The 19,469-nt window shown below is 41.4% G+C and overlaps 1 protein-coding gene across 1 annotated transcript in view; it reads right to left on the bottom strand.

The window, feature by feature from the left end:
- The window catches only part of COL22A1 (collagen type XXII alpha 1 chain), a 251,184-nt gene extending 233,366 nt beyond the window's left edge, over nucleotides 1-17,818 (bottom strand). Inside the window, exon 1 of the mRNA XM_086877981.1 lies at nucleotides 17,244-17,818. The gene's annotated coding sequence lies outside the window, so the exon portion shown is untranslated. The remainder of the gene's footprint in view (nucleotides 1-17,243) is intronic.
- Between the last annotated feature and the right edge of the window lie 1,651 nt (nucleotides 17,819-19,469).

Genomic DNA, 19,469 nt, shown 5'->3' with positions numbered 1-19,469 from the left:
AGCTGGAGAAAACATGGAAATTATCCCTATTTTCTAACAGGAAGGGCTCTCTTCATCACTGCCACTCACACAGAAAGGATAAGATACAAAAACTTGTGCTCTGTGGCCCACATAGAGCTCTTACACCAGGCAACTGACAGAGCCAAAAGGGCTGTCAGGAGCAGGTAAGAGATTGCAGCTCTGCCTGTCTGCGCAAATGGCAAGGGGTTTGACAATGTCAGATCAATAATTCTGATGTTGACTGGAAGGGTTTTGGGCCATTTCAGCTCTCTCTGTCCTATCCTCTCCACTCTGCTTCCTTTCTTTTCATTCTTCATGCAAGTTTCAGAAACAGCAGGGGGAAAAGAGAAAGCAAAAGGGGAGTGGGCCATGAAAGAAAAAAACTGAATTTACAGATCACATGAATGAAACATGAAACAACATCACACTCAGGTCTTCCTAATATTATCATTCCTTCATATTTAAAATTTTCACAATTAACTGTAGAAAGAAGTGCCTCAAACTGTCTCAAAAAGACCTGAAACTCCAAAAATTACTTAATTCCCTTTTCCCTACCTCTTCATATGGAATATCCTGAATTTTTACCTTAAAATAAGAGAGAGCTATTGCATAGATAATACAGGTATCAAAGATTTTACTTGATAGTTGGGGAGATGGTATTTTGAAATGGATAGGGACGTAGCATGTCTTCAGGAAAATAAAAACAAAAATCAAAATTAGAAAATTTGGTGGAAGAGAAAGGACATGGAAAAGTTGTAGAAATGGAAAAAAAATACCTACTTAGACAGCAGTGCTAGAAATTAAACACATTAAAGCCTAAATTAAATGCAAAGCCTAGTTTCAAATAGTCTCACATTATACTCTTTTTCTTAAGACATAGCAGAGCTCTGGTTGGGATTTATCCCATTTAAGTTTAGGCTGTAGGTGTCTAACTAACATTTTATGTGGTTTAATACTTAAACTCCTTTCAAGTTCACAGAGAGAAAAAAAATATAAAAAAATCCATACCCAGATTGATTTTCTCTCTTTCTCATGAGGAAGTGTAAAATAAATTAACTACTCACAAGAAGTGCTTATTTTCCCCAGACACAATAAAAGAAGCTTAGACAAAGAGCAAAGATTTAGATATTGGTGTCTCAACAGAAACCAATATTTCAGTACATGTCTATCTGGTCAAGGTGACATAAGAAATTCAGCCAAAAGCAGCATCAGGTAAAGACAGTAAAGGTAGTGATAGGAAACTTTATCAAGTTCAGAGGCAGAGGATGAATAGACTTGAGTGCAAAGTCTTTGCCTAATGGGGAACAGAAGAAGCACATCTTGGCTTCTAAACATGCTTCCTGAATGATGAAATTGTACAGGAAAAGCAGGTTTGGGGAGAACTAAAATGGAGCTAGGAAAAGCAATGCCTTTTTGAACTTTGACACTGGTTTTCAGTTACAGGGAGATCTTAAGAACATTCTGTGCAGAGTTTAGTCTAGTTCCTGGGTGAATTATAAAGATATGGAAACCAAAACTATGGGTAAATCTTGGATTATCCAAAGGGTTAAATTTCACTCTGAGTTTTCTCTGTCCTTGAACTGGATTGGATGAACCCAGCCCTGAGGCTCAACTGACCCAAATGCCAGCAGGTGATGCTTTGCTCTCATTGACTGCAGGGAGGCTCTGGAGCCCTCACCAGAAAAATAAAGGGCACAAAAAGACCCTGAGCACTTTGGCCTTTCTACATCTGTTTTGTCACTAGATTTCCTGCTCCACTCAGGAGCAAGAAGTTATTTTGCTTTCTTTTCCTTTTGATGCCAAGGAAAATACCAAAGTACTAATATATTGCCATGGGCAGACATGCACATGAATTGACTTCGTATTCAGATAAGCAAATATTTCCATCACAGTTGCTGTCTGAAGAGTAACTGTTTTAATCTATCTGTTGCCAAATAAATTTTAAAAAAAGAAAAAAAAAAAGAAGAGGATGTGATTGTGCTTGTTTTACTGCTTTGTCTTTGTTAGAAAAACTGACAGCCTGTTCTTTAAAACAGGTGTTACAACTTGTTTTCCACAGATACATACAAGATCTAATTTGATGTGTGAAAGTTTGTCATATTCATGTCAATGGATTCATAGACCAACACTTATTTATAGATGAGTACAGCTGAAAGAGACAATAAAGTGCAGTCTAACCTCCCAGCCAACATAAGTCCAAAATTATTCTTAATAATCCCAGTATATCATCTATACCTTGTTCAAAGTTGCAGTACTTTTCCTGATCTATAGAATTATCAGCTTTGATTTATGAGACAGAACATTCCCTCACTAGGGCTAGAAAGCTGTTTGAGTGCTCAGCTACCATCACCTGATGCACTTGTTCTCTACAATGAATGCATTCCTCTTCTGTTTGCAGTGTGATGTTTTTATCTCCAAACTTTCCTTGACTTCTAGAGCCCAGAACAAGTTGCTTGACTGGTGGTTAATCATGAAAGAATTTTAATTTTTTTCTGTACTAAGTTAAACATGGAAGCTCACAATGCTATTAGCCATTTCTTGGCCTAAAAATAATTCCAAACAGAGAAATAAGTAAGAAATTAAATAACACATTAGCTCAGCTACATCAACAATGTTTCACTTGCACAATAAAGATAAAAAGAAAATAAAAATTTCCAACCTCCTTGCCTTCTGCTTTGCACAGAAACTGAAAACACAGCTGGTGCTTAATGGTGCCTGGTTAAATAGAGAAAAACTAAATACAAGGTGATACCAAATCCTCAAAATGATAAAAACTTTTGTACAACTACACAGAAAGTACCTCAAGAGCTTCTGCACAAAACCTTGCTGGTAGTTATAGAAACAGCATTCACTGTAATTTTTACTGGGAAACACTTTTTAAAGCTATGTAAGAAAGCACATTTTTCAGCCCTTATCTACGTATCCAACTTCCAGGCTTTTTGATGCACTCCTGCTCCCCATTCAGCTTCCACACCCCCTCTTCCGCTTGACATGCATGGCATGTGGGTTGCTGGGGTTACTCCCAAATTCATGGAAGGAATTTTCTTTCAAAAATTCAGCAGGCTTAAATCTAAACTGCTGAACTGTGGCTTTCATTTCCAGTGAAATGCCATGCCAGCACAAATACTTACATCTCTCAGGCAAATCAGACATCCAAGAGCATTACACTGTGAGCAATAACTGATGTATGCCCCAACACACTATAAAGGGGATGGGAAAGGAAATAATCTGTAAGAACCCAAATTTGCTAGGCCTGGAGAGACAAATTCTTACAAAGGCATGCAATGACAGCACAAGGGGGTATGGCTTTAAGCTGAAGGAGGGTAGATTTAGATCAGACATTAGGAAGACATTCTTCTCTGGGAGGGTGGTGAAGCCCTGGCACAGGCTGCCCAGAGAAGCTGTGGCTGCCCCATCCCTGGAAGTGTTCCAGCTCAGATATGGCTTTGAGCACCCTGGTGTAGTGGAAGGTGTCCCTACACATGGCAGGGGATTGAAAACAGGATCTTGAGGTCTTTTCCAACCCAAACCACTGTGGTATTCTATGGTTTGCTGCATGGGAATTCTGGTGTTGCTACATTTCCTCACTAGCAAGTGCTGTAAAGCTACAAAACTTCAACATTACATGGGCTATGAAAGCTTTGGAGAGCTCCTGTACTTAATTCATCTCACATAAAATGATGCCTTTCCATAGCACAGTCTTCTGTGTATGACTGGCACCATACAGTACAACAGCCAGATTTATCTGCTGAAAGGGACTTCCTCACCTTTGAAACGTCTGTGTGAGACAGATGAGAGCGCTGCTGGCTCCCTGTATTGTAACCAACCCTCTGAGCAGAAGACTGGTGTGGGTTTAACTCTTCTCTCTGATGCTCCCATCCACATGAACCATAGCTTTGGCTCTCAAGTCTGAGAGGGAACAGCACTATCTCCTCATGTTTGGCCTCCCCTTTGAGAAGGCAGAATTTTATTTTCCTCTGAGAAGGAAATGAAACAAAAGATTGAGAGCATAATTCAGGTCTTCAGTCTTTATATTGAACTCCCACTTCTGAAGTGTTTGGAAAAATGTTTATTGCAGCAAATTGAAAAGCATATCCTGCCTCACACTCCTAAGTCTCTTCTCCCTGACAGTAGGCCGCTTCTTGCTTTTCCACACCACTGCATTAGTTTGATGTATTGATTCATTTATTCACATGAAACAGCTTGTCTACCTTGCCTGTAACTACACTATTTATGAAAAATTCACCATGGAAAACAAAACAAAATACACAAATAAATCCTTCATAGGTCGTTAGATTTTTTCCATAAGATTTGCTTTGGGATGCTATTCACAAAAGCCAGTCTATAACTTTTCTAAAGTGTTCAGTTATACCCACAGGAATATCCATAAGATCACAGTTTTCCCTGGTTTTGTGTACTTCATGAGTAAAGTTCTTGTAAGGTTCAAAGTATTGAAAGACATAAATAGTATTAAAATCTATAGTAAAAAAGTTTCAACATTAAAACTTTTGATGTTCACCATAGGCTAGAACAGAGTTGCAATTCAGGGCAACAGAAACACTATGTCACACATTGCTGTGATGTTATCACTGATGTTATTCAACATTCCAATATATTAAAGCATTATGATACCTGGAAAATATTCACAAGTTGTCATCTTGTTCCTAATAACATCCTAGGGGTGAAAAGATTTTTTCCCCACATACCGACGTGCAAGAGTGTCAGCTTTATGATTGCTGCCTATGAATTACACCAGGAGGACTCAGTTTCACTGGCAACAATTCAAACCCAAGAAAGTCAGGACAATGAAGTGACTTCAAAGGAACATGAGTTATTGGAAAGATCATGCAAGAGCAGGCTAAGTGTTCAACCTTAACACGCTTCAGTTTCATCAGATTCCAAATTGCAGGAACCAATTATTTTTTTGTCGTGGCAAATCTCTCATATCTCAGAGCCTGGCTCCATCCTGATGTGCAGCTGCAACTCTATTAGTGTAAATCAAAAAGAAAAAAATGATAATAAAACAAACAACTTAAAAAAAAAAGCAAACAAAAAAAACCCCCAAAAAATCCAAACAGATCCAAACTCCAAGGGACATACACAAGTGCAAAGTAGAAAAAAGCCACACAGACCCTGATGCTGAGGCTCCCACCTTTTTGTAGATGACAATCTCTTAAAATAAATGCTCCCAAAGCACTGAAATCCATTCAACATGTTGAAAGTTATTCCAACATGGTTCTACTTAATGAGAGACTTCCCTTCAGCCACAAGTTATAAATAGGAGCATTGCCTTTGCATAGTGTGAATCTCACAGCAAAGGGAACATTTCTAGGGGAAATCCAGAGATTTAATCTAGGAATGAATTATATCATCCCGTTTCTGATTTCAGAAAAAGAATGAGAGACAGGAAAAGTATGTTTCCCTCCATGGGTCTCTGAGGCAAGTTAAGACCTACCTTATTCCTGAGCTCTGTCCTGCACCAGAGGATTGCCTTTAGGAATGCTTTTCCTGCAGGCTCCAGCCCTGCAAATAAACAGGCAGGGATGGGCAGGATGTGGGCAGAACTTGGGAACTTCTCTACCCCTCCCAGGGACCAAAGTAGCCTCAGAGCCACCACAAATGCACAAGAGAAGGCTGGTAAGGAAGGGTTACCCCCGCCGTGGTGCCTCCCATGATTGCTGCCCTCAGCTCCTGCCTGGCCCAGGGGAACACATGGGCACTGCTTAACACCCCTTTCCTCTGCTGGCACATCCACCAGAGCCTGTCCTGGTCCCACTGGCAGCACTTGTGGACTGGGGGATTCGCTGGTGTTTGCAGATCCCATTTAATTCAGATTGCTGCCTGGCACTTGCAGGTCAGCGGCTTCTAGTCTGTGATTTCAAGTATTTCCTGATGAAATTGCCTAGGAGGGATATGGCCAGAAAGGTTCCAGCTCACCTGGTTTGCCACAGAGAGCAGTCTAAGGGCATCATTTTTTCACAATATTGTCATATACAATTTTTTAAAAAACAATTAAGTCATAATATAAATCTACAGGTTTTGACAATTATTTAAATCATTAAAAATATATGCATTTTAAAAGTTATGAATTTAAAAAATGATGCATTTTTAATAGTTCAAGTATTCAATTTTTCACCTCATCAGTGGAAACCAACGTAGACAATAGTTTTTAAATATCACACCCTGAGATATGTGATTTAGTCTTTGCTGGCTCTGCTGATTTAGTAGCACAGCTCACAAAAGGATCAATGTTCAGACAATCCCCACTGGTCTCTCAGCACACCTATTAGCAGATTAAAGTACTCCACAATTTTTTATTGGAATGACAGAACCTGTCCCTAAATGCAGACAACACAATAAGAACATCAATAAATTGGGAGTCATTTTCCACTTAAGTCTGTATAACATGAAAGACACTGACGAAACCTTAAATTACAGAAAATAATGGCTAGTGACAGAATTCTTCTTAGGTGTCATGGATTTATTCCCAGAAAGCATTAAGCTCATGGGAAAGATTACATTGTTATTATACATTACATTTATTATTACATTACTTCTTTATCACTAGTTCCCAATCTTCCAAAATTCCAAAATAATTGATTTCTACTGTCAAGGAAAGCATCAGTGTGAACAAGGTGAGAGGCCTTTCCCCAAATTCAGGTGATTAAATAAAGGACATTAGTAAAAGCATTGTTGAGCCTTAAATATAGAGTTGAATATAAAGCAATCCCTGATTGCAATACCCAGCCATAGGGAAAAATCACTTATTTTCATCAACAAATTATCTCATTAAAAGTTTGACATTTCGGACCCTGCAGCAGAGAGAGAGGCACTGAACTAGACATGCCTGCCATGTTTTGTGCATGGTCACCAAAGGGAGCTGTATTTTCAGTGTTTCACTCTCCAACTTTCACTGGAGTGGCACCACTGATGGGGAATTAGCTCAAATGGCAGAGTGCTGGCTTAGTATGTGAGCGGCAGCGGGATCCATGCCCGCACTCCCCAGTGCTTTCAGAATTTATTTCATTATAAACCACATGGCAGCATTTGAAATTATTCTGAGGTGAGCTCAGCTGGCCAGGGCCTGGTGCTGACAGCACCAAGGTCATGGGTTAGATTCCAGTATGGGCCATTCATATAAGAGCTGGGCTCGATGATCCTTCCAGCTCAGATATTCTGTGACCATTAATAAGAAATGAGCATCACATTTCTCCTTTCTCCTAGAAAATAACAGCACAAACTTCTGAAAATTTGTCCCTGGTATCTAACACTTTACAAGATCCTTCTGCAATTTTTAGCTTTTAATTCCCATTCCTCTCACTTTCTGTGATTTTGTGTTCCAGGGGATGAAATTCAGAGTGTTTTGTGATTCAGCTTGACTTCTCCAAGAAGGCCACAAGCTTGTCTTTTTTGATAAATCATAAGCTAAAAAGAGCCACCTTCTGTAAAAGAAAATGTTTCACAAGTCCTAGCACTTGTGAAAATTCTGCTTAGATGTGAATTAGGTGCTTTAGATGATTATTAACCCAATAATCATTCAAATTCTTGGGAAGAAGACTCTGCTCTTGACTGCAGGCAACACACTTGAGACAGCAGCAATTCCAGAAACGTGAAATGCTGATCACTGACCCTCTTTAAAACCCTGCAGGACAGCAGGGACCTAGTGCAAAACCTACAAGACCCTTTCAGTCACTTGTCCACCTACTCAGGAGTCTGGGTGCTGCTCTTGCCATTGTCTCATCTCCCAAGCAAAGTGAAAACCTACCAAGATGGAGTTAAGAAAGAAGAGTTAGGCAATGAAGAAAAAAATGCAAACAGGTGGTGAGAGAAATAGGGTTATAACCAGACTTGTCACCTGTCAACTCTAAAATGCCATTTTTTTCAGATGGGAATGAGGACTTGGGTGGATTTCAGATGAAGTTGTGGATGCCCCATCCATGGAAGTGTACAAGGACAGGCTGGATGGGGCTTGGAGCAACTTGGACTAGGAAGAGGTGTCCCTGACCATGGCAGGGTGTTGGAACAAGATGATCTTTGAGGTTTCCTCCAACCCAAACCATTCTGTGATTTCTATGGTTTACTTTGTATAAAATTACTGTGGCAGAGCCAGAATTAAGCTCAGTTTAGCTGTCCAAGTCTTGCACCAAAAGCAAGGCCTTCCTGTCCCACGTTATCTCAGCTGGGACAAGAGCAAAGGGTGCCCTGTTTACCAGACTTGATCTCCATGTGGAAATACCCTGTAATAGACAGATTTCACTAATCCCATGAGCATACAGCATTAAAGGTCCAAAGGAGCTAATAGCCTCCTCAAATCTCCCATTCTTCCTGATGGTATTGAAGGAGAAAAACTCTCCTATGAGCTTTGCAGCCTTCCAGTTCAGCATCATGTCACAGAACAGAGAAGGGATTAACACTTATCATCTGATCGGGCAAACATGTTAGCCAAACAAGAAGGGCTGGTAATGAGGCAGAAAAGCTGTTTGCACAATGGCACAGATCCTCCCACCTAGGCATGAATCAAGAGTATTCATAATACTGCTATTTAATTGAGAGACTCCATAGATAAAGGCCAATTTTTAATTGAGACACTCAAGTAGATTAAGGCCAAGTTTTTGCAGACAGCATAGGACTGACAAAAGAAAAAATCCATGGTCTGTGGAGCTTCTTAATGATGAATCAGAATTAATAAACCTTGTCCTGTTTGTAACAGGAATAAGTGAAATGATCATTTATGCAAGTGTCCATATCACAGGAAATTGTTGCCTGCCATGTTCCAGCAATTATTTGGGTTTCAATGGAGGAGAAACATTGGCTTCATGTCAGAATTGTCTTAAAGTTGCACTAAATCAACCCAAAGGCTGGTATTCCCCAAACCCAGTGTAATCCCTCCTGTGCCATGGGCCCTGGTCAAGAGTGAGAAGAGGATTTTAAAGTTAATGTGCAGTCCAACAGCTTTATGCTTCATCATCTTTGCATGTGTCTGACACTCAGCTATATGACATCAATGTCACTTCGTGCATATCCTGAAAGATCTTAAACCTGATACCTGGGATAAAATAGTCACATCACCCCTCTACAGCTATTCCAGACCCTCCTGCTCACACAAAATGCTTTTTTAATTACTGCAAAACTTTTCAATACATTGACAGAGATGCCACTGATATTGGGTCAGCAGCCATGGCCACTCCAGGCTGCTGTGGGGAACCACTCCTGCCCAGATTCTGCAGTGCCTTATGGAAATTATGAGGTTTCATCTGACCAAATACAGAGATTTACAGTGTAGCTGTCTATATCTGAGTAAACCACCTGCCAGCCCTCTATAATCCATAAAGATGAACAGATACTTCTAGGGAGTAATTTATATCAAACAGGTCAAATGAATTACCCTGGAAGACTTTGTATTCTTCCCACCATTTTAAGGCAGCAAGGGATGGCTGGCTGAAAGTGAGGATCAAAAACAGACATCTGAAACTAGAGAGGTGACCCAGCATGAGATCTTGGGCAGGAAAGGTCCATCTCCACACACACTCAGCCTCTCTGCTTGAGGCAGACAGACCCAAGAGAGGTACACAAACACCACACAAACCAGTGGCACAGCCTTTTGCCCCATGTTATGTCCATCCATGCCATAGGCCATTGCAATTATTTAAGGGAATTGAGCCCATGATATGATGCATCTGCAAGTCATTAATGAAGAGAAGTACAAAGGCATAGAGCTAAGGGAAAAACTGACACTGGTTAAATCAGAATTATTCCTGCTTATTTCTGGTGGGATTTTTCTTGATCTGTTTTGTTTGGGCTTGTGGTTTCTTTTTTCTTTTTATTTGTTTGGGTTTTGCTTTTGTTTTTTCTTTTTTGTTTGGTTTTCTGGGGGTTTTTTGTTGTTGTTTTGGTTTGGTTTTTGTTGTTTTTTTGGTTTTTTTGTTTTGTTTTTTTTTTTCTTCTGAATCCTGAAGACCTACAAAACTGCCAGCAACTCTTTCAACTAGGGGGAAAGATTTCCCAGAACTCTCCTAAACTCAGTGCACCTTCTGTGGCTTCCTTGGCTGGGCAGGACCTGCCTTAGAGGTTATTGCCTTCAAAAACACTCTGGGAGAGACACAGGGAGCAGAACCATAGACATGGAAATGGGAAGAAATTGAAACAAGAGTAAAGTTGTTTATCATACCAGACGAATCTGGTACAAGGGTACTTCATGCTTTATCTGTTTTCCTATGTGTTATCAGTCTTATCTCAGAAAACTGCTGAAGGAAACCAACAGGTCTTTGACTTCCCTGTGTCACCACATCCAAAATTAGCAACTCAATTTTGTAGCCCACTCCTAACTGCCATAGCCTGCCTGGGGTCATGGCCCATAGTCTGGGAACAGCTGCTAAGGGAAGTGGAAAGGATGCAAAGTGAAGAAAATATGGCAGTAGAAATATCTACTGCAAAGGAGAAAAAAAATCAAAGGAAGCAATAAAAATAAATTGAGGCAAAATAGCAAATTTAAAAGAAAAAAGTAGTCAAATATATACAAATAGCTTGAGTTCAAACTGAACAGAAAATATACTCAGTAATAAACCCAAGGAATGGCAAAGAAAGATAATATAAGACCAGTTGTAAACTGTTTTAATTTCAGGAATCAATCATAAAAGTACTTATCCATATAATTAAGAAAATCCTCCAGGAAACATAAAAATCACTCTCAGAAACACTTTAGAGGTGGTACCATAACTAAACAGCAAAGCAGGACAAGGGAAATTGCCATGGAACAATTCAAGGTGGTTTATGAAATATCAGACTTGAACAAGGGTCGTCAACCCATCTGTTAGGAATGAGCAGCTCACTCCTGCCCCAGCCCCCCAGGGCAGCTGAACAGATTTATTATCTATGTTAGAGCACTGTCCTTTACAAAAGAAATGGGGTTTTTATTTCTTCTTGCTGCAGGAACATGAAGTCACTGTCCATTGCAGAGCTACACCGCCAGGTCCTGTGTTCAGACTGAGCATCCCGGGCTGTTCTGCTGCAGATCATGGAAATGAGGCAGATCTGAGCTTTGTCAGTGCTCACACAGGAACAGGAGAATTCCAGGTGCTACAGAAGAGCTGTGCCTTGCTGTCTCCTGGCCAGTGCTGAATTAATTTCCTAGTCAGAATTTAATATCACTGTGCTTGACTGCCCTGTCTAGAACTAGTCAGTGGGGTTTGCTGCAGATTTTCTGGTACATTTTGCAAAGATAAGCACTGGAAAACATTTTTTTACCAAGCATTACAATGGACTGAAAAGCATGTGTTCCTTTCCTTGTAGATTCATTAAGGTATTTAACTTACTGTGAGGAAAACCAGTCCTGCCATTGAAATGGATAAACATTTTTGGGAATGCCCAGTACAAGAAGTCCTGTAAAATAGGTATCAGCTGTTATTTCATTTGTGACCCTCATTGGCAACCAAGACAGTCCACACAGATTATTTGTAGCCTTTATCTGCTGGTGAAATTGGAATTAGTGAAGTTCTGTCATACAAGAGGTAATTAGTTTTACACTAAGCATGGAGCCAACAGAAATCTCACAGTACCTCTAAACTTTACAGCTCAAAGAAAATCTTTGCAATCAATATGCAGGATAATTCTTCCTAGGGAAATCAGTGTTAACCAGGTTGCTCTGGAAGGAAACACCTGGGTGCTGACAATGGGCACATACTTCAACATGGTTAAGCACTGAAAAAATTGCAGTTGGGCAATAAATAGTCAAACCACAACCAAGTGTTGGCTAAGCTTACAAAGACCATCCATCCAAAAATATTTAAATCTGTCAATGGTTTAACCCTGCCCTCAAACGTGAAGTGAAATATGGCAGTTTTGACATCTCTTATTAAAATCACTTAAGAATCAATATTCAGGACATAACAATAATCAAATCAAGTTGCTTAAACTAAACTCAAGGGATCCTTCTGTTCTGCAAAGAATCAAAGATTAATTTTTAAGGAACTGAATCAATGCAAAGTAAATAGATTCTGATGAGCTGGAGAAGGATAACTTACATCTACTGCATAGTAGATGAGCTCTGTGATAACAGCACTCCCTGAGCAGAGGGAATATACACCACTGCATAATCAGCACTGACAGCACTTGCAAAACATGACCCATAACTCGCTTTCATTCATTCCTAGTGAATAATCAAGGCTAACAGAGCTTGGAGAAGTTTTGTGACACGTGATCAGATCAGGTCCAGGTTTGGCAGTTTTTGGCCAGCTCTGCAGCCCCACACACCCTGGGGTGGGGTTTGTGACTCCTCAGTGGGCTCCCAAGACAGGCTGCTTTGCTTCTTTTTTTGTAGAGCAAGAGTTTGCAAGTGAGTGCCAGAGCAGGTACCTGCCCAGAGTTTACTGCTGGATTTCCTCTATACTGGGAAAGAAATGCGAAGTTTTTAGAGAGAATTCATTCTGCTTACAGAAAGAAGCCTTCTAAATCTAACACCCTTGATCGTGGACACAAAGATAGCAGGTGTTTGCCATGAAAAACTCAATGGAATAAAGAATGGCAACACAGCCCACTTTGATCCCCTAAACAAACCTTTTTCATTTTTTAGTTTGCAGCTAGCTGCACAAGGAATCAAAAGCTATCTCACTACTTGCCTTACCTGATTTGTGAAATGAATTGTCCACCAAAACAACATATCAGTTGCATATCAATAATGGTTACTTAGAGAGAAGGGTGGTTTCTTTTTTTCCCCCACTCCAGATATAATCTCTAAGCTATAACACAAGTCCCTGGCAGTTCATGTTCCCACCTACTGCTAATACTGAAACAGTTCTCTCAGGGCAATCATAGTGTGTGCACGCCTTTTCTTTCCTAGGTGAAATAGGAGCTATTCAATTGATCTTTTAGTGATAAAAAACAAAAAAAAAGTTATGAAAAATAAATCTTATCTGCATGCTCACATTCTTGTATTCAGACTAGGAAGGAATAAGCATCTTGTCCCACAAGCAGAGCTCATGTTCCATGGCTCACATTCACATGATCATTTTTTTCAGCCTAGTTGGTGGAGCTGGACATCAGGAGTAAAGCAGGGAGAAGAAATCAGGGCATGCCCTCCCACCCCTGGTCCCCAGCTCCTGTGCTGTGATTGCCAGCCCAGGGTTTGTAATTGCTGATCACAACCCCCATGGCAGCCTCCACCAGCAGGGGCAAAGGAGATCAAAGGAAAAGTCCTGAGACAGAAAACGAGGGTTGTAAGGGTCTTGGTGCTCCATTATTATCTGAATAGAAGACCTGAGAGGAGGCTTCTTCTCCCAGGTGACAGGGATAGGACAAGAGGAAATGGCCTCAAGGTACACCGGGGAGGTTTAGATTGGAGATTGTGAAGGATTTCTTCACTGAAAGGCATTCAGGCATTGGAAGAGGCTGCCCAGGGAAGCTGTGGAGTCACCATCCCTGCAGGTATTTAAAATGCATGTGGCACCTGGGGACAGGGTTTAGTGGTAGACATGACAGTGCTGGGTTAATGGCTGGACTTGATGGTCTTAGAGGTCTTTTCCAAAATAAACTGTTCTATTATTCTCTGATTCTATACTTTTCAATAAATCAGCTCCAGCTAGTTTCTCTTCACCATTCACATTCTAGAAATCTTGCCAATTTTTAGAGAATATACTATTCAATTAATAAGAAATCAGGATGTTTTGAATTTATATAAATCTTCTGATTTGTTTGGGCTATTTTTAGGAACTTAAGGTCACAATTCATGTAAAACCTCCTTCTAATATTATCTCTTATTCACAGCTGGAAGAACTGACTGTTCACAGATTCAGTGACTTGCCAAAAGCTGCCAGTGAAACATCCTCAGTATATGGCTCCTGACTTCAATTCAGTCAGCTGCAATTTTAAGGTAAAAATCCTTAACTTCACCTGTAATTTACTGACACCTGATGACATTTATTAGTGAAGAACATTAGGACTAAGATCTCCTCTCCACCAAAAAAAAACCAAAAAACCCAAAACCTGGCAGTATATTTTAAACAAAATTTGAAATTAAAAACTATAAAATAAATGTTATGATTATTGACTTGCATTATTGACTGGAGTTTTCATACTTGCTTGCAAAGGAGAATGCAAGTCTGAGTGCACCTTGAGCAAATCATTTCAAGACTTAAGATCTGCAAGTCTTCCCAAAGGCACAACAGGAGATCTTTGCAGAAGTTTCTTTCTGCAGAAAACATTCCTCTGCTTGGCTCCGCTCACAGAGCTGGGACAACCATCTCAGCCAACCTTTGCTCCTGCCAGCTTCAGAAGCCTGATGTGATTTCCACTGAAAGGGATCACTAAACTTCCAGCAGCAACTGGAAGAAGCCTCCAGGAAAACACCAAATAAAATGAAGCACATTATGAAGAAAATTGCCATAATGAGTTTGTGTCCAAAGAGGACCAATTTTCAACACGTCCATTTTCCTGTATTTTTCCTACTGCACCTACATATGCTACAAAAAATTAAAAAAAATAAAAAAAAATGCTCCCACTTCCTCAATTACAGTTCAGTGATTTCTGTAGATGCTGTCTCCCCCTTTCCTCACTCCCCAAACTTGAGCTCTCAAACTCCAAAACATCTTTGTAACAGTTGGTAGTGCTGAATACAAAGTGAGCAGCACCCAGTGAGGACCCAACATTCCTGTTTTTACACTCACCCAGCCATGGAAACACCTGCAGGAATCAGTCTCTAAAGAGGCAGTTTTAAAACAAAAATGCTCTACTACATTTCCTTGCAATGGAAAAGAAGGGTTGGGAAGCGTGGAAGGAGATATTTCAGTATAATAGGAGACAATACATTGCTTAAGATTAAGTAATTCTTACATTACTTAAGAATGTAAGACTTACATTCTTACAGTTATGTAAGAATGACTGGGGAATTTGGCATTGTCTGAGGGCTGAAATAGCCCAGTACCACATGTGTCATTCAGGTGTGGTGGTACAGACAAGATGTTGATACAATGTAAGATTTTTTTTTTTTTTAAAGTTTTTGCTCCTCATTGTAAGAAATGGGAAGAATTGAAGAATGGTCTTTAAACAGGAGGAATTGTGATCACCCAGCAGTGATTAATCAAAACAAGAAGAAAGCATTACAATATGACAAATTGAAATAACCTTGGGAGCCAAGATAATTATGTAACAAATCTCAAGAATACATTTTAGCAAGAAAGCTATCACATTCTGGAAACAAAAGCACTCTTTTAGTCCTATTATTTTCAGTATCATAATTTTCAGAATCAAAAGCTAGCTCTGGCATGTAGCAAAGATGTTTGCCTTAAAATTGCATGAAATGCAAGAAGAAGAAAAGACATATATATGTATAGGTGCTATAGACATACTCACCCACACATTGTCTGGGGCTCTGAGCTCATAAAAACCTTCCCACAGACCAAAAAAATTAACTAATCCTTCCACCTCATTCTTCCTCTGTTGGGTCCCCACTGGGGAGGTTTTCTTCCACTGTAGTAACATGAGTCAGAGTAACATGAGTCAGATACTTCCCCTGCAATGAGTCCTCTATCAGATGTGCTATTCCAACCCAAAGACTCATTCATGGCACAGGTCTCACTCAAATTCAAGAGACAATCACTCAAATAAGAGAGAATATTATTTTCTCTTAAAATGAACAAGATTTAGCCCCAAACTGATCCTGGGAGAGAGAGGCACTGTCATCTACCGTTTAAAAGTCAAAATACCTGGTTTCCTTCCTTTGCTCCACAATGTGTTGAGGAGTGTCTTTCTGCAAGTTACTTGGAGTAATTCTCCACAAAACCAGATGACATTCATCAGTTGCTGGGCTGCCCATTCCTATGCTCAGAATTGGACTCTTCTCCATTTCACCAGAAAGGATGACAAAACATCCAAAACTGCCTCTTATTAGAAGCAATAGAACACAATGCACTCATTGAGGATGCACAGTGAATCTAACACACATACCCAGGAGTTTCTTTTGCAATAATATTCTATAAACACTTCATTGATATAAAGTCTATCTTCCTGTATTTGATATGTCTAAGTGGAAGTTACTCAGGACACTGTCCCAGCTGTCCAGACAATAGTATTTTTACATTCAGAATAGCAGCATCTTAATGGAAAATATGTATGATAGTTGGTAGGATTGAGAATTTAGTTAAAACTACTAAACTACTAAAAATACTAAATGCCTACTCTTTAAGAAAAAAAAATTTATATAGTTTGAAGTGGAATAAACCTTGCAATTGCCTGCCTGACCTATTTGGCAACACTTCTCCCTATTATTTTATCAATTACTATCCATACAAACTCCCCCAAAACAGATGTCTAAACAGTCATTCATCAAAGACAAAAAGGAGATTCAGGCATGCACCTAAAATAATTCTGGTTGCTAATTGAGCATATTGAGTAACACAGATACATTTGCAGGTGCATCTTCCTGAGAATGATCCCATTAGTGTCCACACTGCACAGATGGGCTGTGTTATTTTAAGGTTTTAATCAAAATACATGCAAACAGGCACAGCACCATGTGCATGCTAATGCTGTGAAGTGTCAGCAGTCACTACATTCTTTCAAGAACTCTCGCTATGTAAAAACTCAGAAGAGAAGGAACTGATGAATTAGGCACTTTAGAGGAAGGCTTAGAGGTTACAGCTAAAAGGTGACACACAGCAATTCATAATAAATGTGGAGAAAACATCTTGTTAACACGGCAGTGTATTCCCACATACTGACAGGAACTGCATCAACACAAAGACAGAATATAAGAAGGTGTAAGGTCATCAAACTGCCAAGGTATTTATATTAGAAGAACCAACCATGAAAACAGTGATTATAGTGTAATCTTGACATCTGTCAACCTCCTGTCAATGGCTCTCCTCAGTGAAGGCATTACACATCCCTCAGCCACTGCTTTATCACCTGCAGTGAAGTTTTCTGCATCTGCTACTCCCAGTTTGAGGGCGCACCAGATCTGATTCAGGTGAGCAACTCACCTACCAGACTCTGGTCTTTGTTAATTAAATGAGAAATAAATAAATGCATCTTGAGAATAATGGAACACAGTTCCTCCTATATTTCCTTTGTAAAAGACAGACCCTGTTCCTGCATGTTTGCATAGTTACAAAAAAAAAATAAAAAAAATAGTCTTCTGAATTTGATACTCCTTCCTGCTGGGGGGGAGGAAATGAAAATAAGACATAGCAGAGGTTGTGTTCAGTTACAGTGCCCCGGGTGCCAGGTTTGCAAACCCAGCAATGTCCTCTTACCTGCACAGACACGGCACCACCTGAAGCGGTACCTGGAGCCCGGCTCCTGACCCGGGTGCGCCCTGCGGAGCGGCCAGCTGGGATGGACGGGGCGGTGATGGGCGAGCACAGACAGACACACGGACACACGACACGGACAGACACACTGCCCCGAGCCCCGCTGCGCGCACACACGCTCACAGGGACATGTCAGTGATGGGGACAGGCAAAACGCTGCATCCCCTGTACACCCACCCCTGGAGGAAGAGGAGAGGAAGAGGAGAGGAAGAGAGGAGAGGAAGAGAGGAGGAAGAGGAGAGGGATGGAGCGGAGGGCAGCGGGCGCTGGCGGCAGCAGCGGGCTCGGGCTCGGGCCCGGGCGGGCCGGCGGCGGTGCCGGAGAGGGGCCGGGCAGGGCGGGCGCGGGTTTAAGGAGTGAGGGGAGGGGAAGCGCTGGGCGGGGAGGGCCGCGGGCCCCGCTGCTGGCCGGGGGCGGGGGAGCCGGGGATGGGGATGGGGCCGGGACTGACCGCTCCGGGGGTGTGGGCTGAGGGACACGGGGGTGGGAGATGTGAGCCATGAGGGACAGGTTCGAGAGAAGGGGACTGGGGGTCCCGGCCCGAAGGGGCTCGGGATGTGCTCCCCGAAGGGCAGAGAATCGGGGAACCGAGTCCCCGGCGTGTGGGGAGAAACGCCCTTTCTGTCTTAGCAAACAGGTGGTTTCTGCTTTTACCTCCTCCCTGAGCTCAGTGTCTAAATAAAAAGCCCTCAGCTGGGATATTTTTGCTTGAATTTCAGTTCTGACTTGCGAGCTGGAGCCACTCTTCCTTCACCCTCCTCCAGACACAATCCGGGCCCCTCCGCTGCCTCAGCCGCAGCTCCTGCCCCGGCGGAGCCTTGCACAGCCCTCCCATCGGGGCCGCTGGCCACCAGAGGGAACTGAAGTCTGCCGCAAACTGAAGCTCTCAAAGCATGCCCAAAGGACATACAAAGCATATTTTTTTTAGCATGACTCATTTCTCAGGCTGCCCAGAGAAGCTGTGGCTGCCCCATCCCTGGAAGTGTCCAAGGCTGGGTTGGACAGGGCTTGGAGCAGCCTGGGATAGTGGATGTGTCCTTGCCCATGGCAGGGGAATGGAACTGGATGCTCTTTATGGTGCCTTCTAACCCAAACCATTCTGATTCTATTATAAATAGTTGCATCTAGAGCAGATCAGTGGGTCAGGATCTAGACCAGGTTTTAAAGATGTTCCTGTGTCTGTTCCCAGAGCAGGCCTCAGGCCTTCGGTGTTGGCAGGTTTGTGGCTGCTCAGATCCATGAAAACCCACGGTTTTGGTGGCAGATGGAAGGTTTGCTGGGTTTTCTTGTCTGTCTACTATGTGGTAGCAACAGATACAGAAAGTTCTGCTGTATTACAGCTCACCCTCAAGCTGAAGGAGCACTGCAGATACCTGTCCACAAAGTTTTCCACCTTGCAAAGAGAAATCATTGCAACTCAGTTTGCTAAACTTCAGAATTTTCTGAGAACATGCATTCATGTATTAAGTTGCAATGTGCTTAAAATGGAGCACATTTCTACCCTGTCAGGTAGTTGGAAAGGCAGGTCTCCAGTGTGTTCTGTAACCCCTCCTACCAGTGACGTGTTCTTTTCACTCAGCCCAGTCTTATTCCTTCTACTGCCAATGAGGAAAAGTAATTTTGTTATCTTTTGTATGCTACTAACACCAACTCATGGTCATCCTTTCCATTTAGTAAGAGATGAGTTAATCTCTCTGTTCCTCCATTCCTTGGACAGAACACATTCTTCAATTTCTATGTAGTTATTGAAAGATCATCACCTTTGCTCTTCCCTTTCAGGTTTCCTGCAGGGATCTCTATCTCAATACAGGTTAGAGCCTGGGTCACCAAAGCACTTTGATGTATTTACTGAATTGGGATTTGAGGTTTGTGTTCACTGTGTCTGTTTAAAATTTCTTGACAAGATTGCTTTTTAGGCACAGGTTGTTAGACAATCTGTTCAGAGGCATGAAAGAAAATATCCATGAGTGCAGGAAGGTGAGAGGTTTCTTGAAGACTCACAGCCTTGCTGACGTCTGCCCAGATTTTGGAGTGGTTGCATGGTTTATTCACATCTCTGCCATCAGAAGCATCTAGATTCATTGGTCTACCAAAAACAGATGAAGTATTTAATGCTGCATATGCATCTATAAATCTGAGAAGGAATCCTCTGTGTCCAGCTGATCCCAT

The sequence above is a fragment of the Cyanistes caeruleus genome, chromosome 1 (genome assembly GCF_971803275.1).
Source record: "Cyanistes caeruleus chromosome 1, bCyaCae1.hap1.1, whole genome shotgun sequence".
NCBI lineage: Eukaryota > Metazoa > Chordata > Aves > Passeriformes > Paridae > Cyanistes > Cyanistes caeruleus.
The sequence above is the reverse complement of the archived record's forward strand: the minus strand, read 5'-3'. Positions and strand labels throughout refer to the sequence as shown.